Consider the following 6,824-nt stretch of genomic DNA (forward strand, 5'->3'; position numbering starts at 1 on the left):
TTGTGTTGTTGTTGTTGTTGTTGTAGTGTGACTCATGGCAAAAAAATGAAAAAAAAGACATTGCGGTAAGGGGGAATAGTTTGATGACTCACGCGCGTCACTGCTCGGTCCTATTTTGTCCGAGGTGATTCCAAGAGTGTCGCTAATGTACTTGGACACTTATCCACTTGTACTTGTGTAGTGCTTACGCATTATCAGGAGTGCAGATTTTCAAAAGAGTCTGTCGAGAGAGGGCGAAATAGAGATGGAGAAAGACCGACATTATACTGGTCGCCAGGCAATCTCAGGAAAAAGACAAAAATGACCAGTTGCCTTAAATGGCTGCTTTGGACCAAAATGGCCACCTTCCTGTACAAAAAACTATTTTAGTAATTACCCATGTTGTTCATTTACTACCACCACCAAAAACAAGGCAGAGATTTCATTCCCAAAAAGGATTTTTGTCATATCCTGTTTTGTTTGCTTGTTTCCTGTGTGGAATTTTCTGTTGTGTTGCAGTTCCTGGGTGCAGGTCTGTTGGCGGGCTCTCGCGTGATGCAGCTGCCGGTGATTTGTCATCAGCAATGCATTTAAACATGGGAGACGCAGGAGGAAAATGCTAAGAAATTGTACTTCGCTTGTTGCCATTACCTTGCCAGCTTTGGTACATTCTCTCGCAATGCCACGTTCATTCTGTCCTGCCAGTCGCTCTTTTTGTCTGCTGTTTTTCTAGTAAGTACTACTGTGTTTTTGTGTTCTTGTTTCTCTTCCTTGTGTAGGTTAGAGTTGGTTCTCCTAGGTTCCTTTAGTGTTTTCCTCCTGTGGCTCTCCGTCCACCGTCCTTATTTAAGTACCGGTCCGCCAGATGGTTTTCACGTTGCCCTTCTGTCACGTCACTTTCTGTTTATAGTCATCTTTTCACGTCAGCGTGCTCCCTTTGTTGAATAAACAACCTTCGTTCACTTGACTCACGCCTTGACCAGGTTTGCACTCTCCTTCCTGCCAGTTCTGCTGTTACAGATTCGGCTCAAAGCATTCCCTCACACATGCCACCCGCTATTCCCATAAACACCCGCGAGCCAAATATCCCCCATCCACCACGTTATTCTGGAGATTTTGGATCGTGCGGACAATTCCTCCACCAATGTTCCTTGTTTTTTGATCAGCAACCGCTTACGTACTCTACTGATCGTTCCCGAGTAGCTTTTTGTTATGAGTCTGCTTTCGGACAAGGCAGTGACATGGGGCATGGCAACTAGCGATCGCCGTCCCGATATGCGTTCCTCATTCTCGATTTTTGTTGAGGAGATGAGGAATGTCTTTGACCATCCCGTTAAGGGTAAAGAGGCTGGCAGTCACTTACTGGGTTTTTCTCAAGACTCTCTTACGGTGGCCGACTACTCTATTTCCTTCCGTATTCTGGATGCGGAGAGCGGCTTTGATGGCTCGGCTCTTTGCGGCATTTTTTGGCGCGGGTTGAACCCCGTAGTTAAAGATGAACTGGCAGCTCGTGACGAACCGACAAGTTTGGAAGACTTTATTGGTTTGGCCATAAGGCTGGATAACCGACTACGTGAGTGTGAGTGAGCTCAGGTGGCGACCGATGAGAGCAACGATGAGGACACCAGCGCTAACGGCGACTGATCTGGGATTCAGCCCCGCTCCTCTTCCTTCGGTGGATCCGGGCTGGCAGTCAAGGGGGGGAGGAGGAGGCCTTGCAACCGGGAGCTCGACGACTCGGCGTCCAGGAACGCAACCGACATATGAGAGGCCGGCTATGTTTGTACTGCGGGCTACCAGGACACCAGGTTTCGTCATGCCCAAGGAAACTACTTCTGACTGGCGGGATCGAATCTGCACGCCGCTACAGCTCGATGGTCCAAAGTCAGCCAACCTCCACGAAGCCCCAGGACCAAACAAATAACTGAGTTGCATGAGACTGATTCGACCGCTTCTAAGACTCTCACCCAACCAACTAGTCTCCTTCAACTCCCTGGTATGATTTCTCTTAATGATAACCACCTTAAAGTTACAGCACTGGTGGATTCTGGGGCCGACAATTGTTTTGTGGACTTGTCGATCGTAGAAACATTCAAATGTTCGATAGTTAAATTGGGGAATGCTCAGGAGGTAAGGGATCTTAATGGGGACATTATCGCCACTGTTACACATGAGACTGAGGCCCTGGGGTTGGTCTCGTTAGGGAACAATCAGGAGACAGGATGCTTTTTTTTGTTATGCCAACCCAATTGGCACCTGTTGTTTTGGGGCTTACATGGCTTAAGGAGCACAACCCGGACATTAACTGGCACATCCCCAAGATTACTACTTGGAGAGCGGGACAGCGCGTGTGCAGCTGTCAATGCTGTGGAGACAGAATAGCGCGTACATGCTGAACTAAAAAAGTGGTCAGACATTAAGGTGGATGTGAAGCAGAGGACAGCTGCCCACCGCCAAAGTGTGGCCAAAAAAAGGCGGAAGAACCGGCGCGGAGGGCCTCACCCCGTTCGAGGAGAGAATCGCTGCGACCGTGGGTGACGCTGCTCAGGGGTGATGGGAGGACGTGGCTCACTATGATCACCCCACAAGGTTAATAATGTATTTTTAGAACTCATAACAAATGTGTTCATACAGAAACCTACACTCAGCCCTGTGAGATAAAGGTTCATGCGTAAATGTTATATGTGCGGTATTTGTAATAAATCTTTTGAATTCAAATAGAAGCACATCAGCATATCAAAGAGGATATCAAAAACTTTGACTCCTTTTTGATTACTCAATTTATTTTAATACACAGAAGAGAACACGCACACTGACAAAAAAAATGATTTTATTTTATTTTTTAAGAAGAGTGGTCAATTGTCAATTTAAACACATTTGAATCATGTGCAACCGATGCACATGTTCAAATGAAGTAAATTCAAAGGACTCTTTTTTTTTTCAGTGCATGTGCTGGAGTCACAAGAAACGATTGTGTGGGCAATACGCGGCATAAATGATCGCCTCGATCAATTAATAGGTTTCCTCACAAATATCAGTGATTCATTAAATACGCTGGTTAACAAATGAATTCTCAGTCCTTGCCTCAATTGGATTGTTGAAATCAAATGTTGCCGGGCATGACTTGTTCATCAGTGCTAATTATTCATGTGTCTCTGGTGTGCAGATTTATGAGTACAGTTTCCCAGCATCACCTCTAAGTGTCGCCACATCACCAAAAGCTGCAGAAACGTGCGTACGCCAGCCATGCAGTTGGCGTGAGGCACCGCACATTTCCACGGTCATGTCACTCTTGATACATCTGAACTTTGCCGTGACAAAGACCGGACGCCACGTTTTTGTGCGTACGTACCTTTTGTACATGAGGCCCCTGGTCTTTAGTAAAGATCGAGCCCAATCCCTGCCACCGCATCGTCCTTATGACTGTACCAGGTGTCCAAACCTGAACAGGAAGCTCTTACGGAGTATATTTCGTCTTCACTAGCCGTGGAGCTCATTCAACCTTCGAAATCCCCAGTAGGAGCAGGATTCTTTTCCATCGATTAAGAAGGACAAGACGCTTCGTCCTTGTCGATTACAGGGGCCTAAATGATATTACTATCAAGAATACGTTCCCGCTGCCGCTGTTGGACTCTGCATTCAATCCGTTGCATTCTGCTACCATCTTCACTAAGCTGGACTTGTCTAATGCCTATCACTTAGTTAGAATCAGAAAGGGTGATGACTGGAAGACTGCCTTCAATACTCCCAGTGGTCAGTTTGAATATTTGATGATGCCGTTCGGTCTTACGAATGCCCCCGCTGTGTTCCAAAACTTGATCAATGACTTACTGCGCGATGTGATTGATCGATTCTGTTTTGTTTACTTGGATGACATTCTCATTTTTTCCAGAGATCTCAAAGAACACCGGCAGCATGTTCGGCGAGTCTTGCAGAGACTTCTTGAGAACCGTCTGTACGCCAAAGCAGAGAAGTGTGAATTTCATGCCCGTTCCGTTCAATTTCTGGGGTTCATCGTGGAGGCGGGCCAGCTAAGACCCGATCAGCCAAGATACAGGCTGTGGTCGACTGGCCATCTCCGACATCAAGGAAGCACTTGCAAAGGTTCCTCGGATTCGCCAATTTCTATAGGAGTTACATCCGGAATTACAGTTGTAAGGCGGAACCTTTGACAAGGCTTACATCAGTAAAGAAACCTTTTATTTGGACCCCTGAAGCTGAATCGGCTTTTGTTGTTCTTAAGCTTCTGTTTACCTGTTCGCACTCATCCTGATCCAAAACTTCCATTTATCGTAGAGGGGGATGCCTCGGATTCTGGAGTAGGGGTCGTACTATCCCAACGATCTCCTGTCGACCAGAGAGCGCACCCCTGCGCCTTCTCGCGTCGCCTCAGTCCTGCTGAACATAACTATGATGTTGGTAACAGGGAACTGCCCGCCATTGTTCTGGCTCTACAGGAGTGGAGGCACTGGCTGGAGGGCGCAGTGGCACCGTTTGAGGTATTTACAGACCACAAGAATCTCTTACATCCGGGCAGCCCGAAGACTTAACTCTCACTCAGTTCAATTTACACATCCTGTTTTGTTTGCTTGTTTCCTGTGTGGAATTTTCTGTTGTGTTGCAGTCCCTGGGTGCAGGTCGGTGGGCGGAGTCTCTCGCGATGCAACTGCTGGTGATTTGTCATCAGCAGTGTATTTAAGCATGGGAGACGCAGGAGGAAAACGCCGAGAAATTGTACTTCGCTTGTTGCCATTACCTTGCCAGCTTTGTTGCATTCCCACGTTCATTCCGTCCTGCCGGTAGCTCTTTTCGTCTGCTGTTTTCTCGTAAGTACTACTGTGTTTTTTTTTCTGTTCTTGTTTCTTTTCCTTGTGTAGGTTAGAGTTGGCTCTCCTAGCTTCCTTTAGTGTTTTCCTCTTGTGGCTTTCCGTCCACCGTCCTTAAGTACCGGTCCGCTAGAAGGTTTTCATGTTGACCTTCTGTCTCGTCCCTTTGACGCAGCCGTAACAATATTTAATATTATGGTACGCCACTGTAACATTATGTAGCCGGGACATCCACTTAAATGTATAGGGGGGAAAAAAACTGTACTTATAAGTTAAATGGATGATACCATTAAAATGCATTGCACATAAGTTAAACACAAATTGTACCTAAATGTTTGAAAACAAACAGTTCTAAAATATTAAATGCAACTGTATTGTACTTAATAATTCAATACTACTGTACTGGATTTAAATAATAATAATAATAATAATAATTTTAAGCCCCTGTAACATCATGTACATTTTTGAACATTTAATTCTTGATGAACCACTAGAGCAGGGGTGTCAAACTTCAGAGGCCACAATCATCTCAAACCGGCCAGACCAGTATATTTTTGGCTTAATAAGCTATAAATAATTAATTTTCCCCACCCCCATTGTTTTGGGGCAAATAATTAAAAGTACATTTGAAAAATATTACTCTCTTGTTGCAAATACTATTAGCAATCTGAAATTTCATAAGACAAATTGGTGCAATTTCAACAACAATGTATTATGAATCAGTGTTTTCATTTACACACGGGCAACTTACAGATCACAGTGGATCTCAACTACTGAGTACGGAAAGTATTCAGACCCCCTTAAAATACTCTCTCTTTATATTGCAGCCATTTGCTAAAATCATTTCATTTTTTCCTCAATGTACACACAGCAGCGGCACGGTGGACGACTGGTTAGAGCGTCAGCCTCACAGTTCTGAGGACCCGGGTACAATCCCCGGCCCCGCCTGTGTGGAGTTTGCATGTTCTCCCCGTGCCTGCGTGGGTTTTCTCCGGGCACTCCGGTTTCCTCCCACATCCCAAAAACATGCATGGTAGGTTAATTGAAGACTCTAAAATTGCCCGTAGCTGTGAATGTGAGTGCGAATGGTTGTTTGTTTCTATGTGCCCTCCGATTGGCTGGCGACCGGTTCAGGGTGTACCCCGCCTCCCGCCCGACAATAGCTTGGATAGGCTCCAGCAGCATGTGACCCTAGTGAAGAGAAGCGGCTCAGAAAATGGATGGATGGATGGATACTGCCAAACCAGTTTCTTTTGAAACGAAGCTGTTGACTGACATTTTGCAATAAAATATTTCCAAAGGAGGTATTCGTTTTCAAAGAACTGTATTCTTCAAAGTGCGAAGGTGGATCTGCATTTTCTATGAAGTAGGCTTACTTTGCTCCTGAAACTTGGCATCTTTTAACCATTACAACTGCATGAATAACAGGTGTCAAACCCTGAGTAACAGCCAATGTCAGAATGTGATTCAAGTGGTCGTCAGTATGACTTTCACTGTAGAAAATTAGAAACTTTTACTTTTATTGAAAAATTGCAGTTAGTGTTCTCTATCCCCACAGGCCGATTCTGGCCCGCTCCAATACACTGATGGTAGGTGGGCTCCTCCACACTTGGAAAATCACTGGTCTTATCGCTATAGTTAAATTAAAAATTATTCTGTTGTAAAAAAAAAAAAAAAGTCCCAAACATGTTAGTCTTGGCAGCATAGCCCCTCAAGGTACTCTGAGGGTGAAATGGGCAGAATATTCAGGGCACCTCAACCGCGTGGGTGCGAAAAGTAAGTCCCTCTTGCCAGGACCATATTCTGTAGCATCAACCAACACGTGCTTTGTTAAGATGAGGACACATTTAGCACGGATGCAACAGATGAATGGGGGCAATTTTTAACTGTTAGTAGGTCTGCCTTCTCCATATTGTATTTTATTTATATGGAACGGCGTACGACTGGTTAGCACATCTGCCTCACAGTTCGGAGGACCAGGGTTCAAATCCGGTCTCGCCTGTCTGGAGTTTGCATGTT

The 6,824-nt window shown here is 45.3% G+C and overlaps 1 protein-coding gene across 3 annotated transcripts in view; it reads left to right on the plus strand.

Annotated features, from left to right (window-relative positions):
- Positions 1-6,824, plus strand: part of amigo1 (adhesion molecule with Ig-like domain 1) — a 42,184-nt gene that overhangs the window by 16,760 nt on the left and 18,600 nt on the right. For 2 of the 3 annotated variants that reach the window (XR_009790486.1, XR_009790484.1), the window contains exons 4-5: positions 3,872-4,478; positions 4,604-4,805. The gene's annotated coding sequence lies outside the window, so the exon portion shown is untranslated. The remainder of the gene's footprint in view (positions 1-3,871; positions 4,479-4,603; positions 4,806-6,824) is intronic. The other variant, XR_009790485.1, reaches the window with a different exon arrangement.

Source organism: Phyllopteryx taeniolatus, chromosome 1, assembly GCF_024500385.1.
Source record: "Phyllopteryx taeniolatus isolate TA_2022b chromosome 1, UOR_Ptae_1.2, whole genome shotgun sequence".
Lineage (NCBI taxonomy): Eukaryota > Metazoa > Chordata > Actinopteri > Syngnathiformes > Syngnathidae > Phyllopteryx > Phyllopteryx taeniolatus.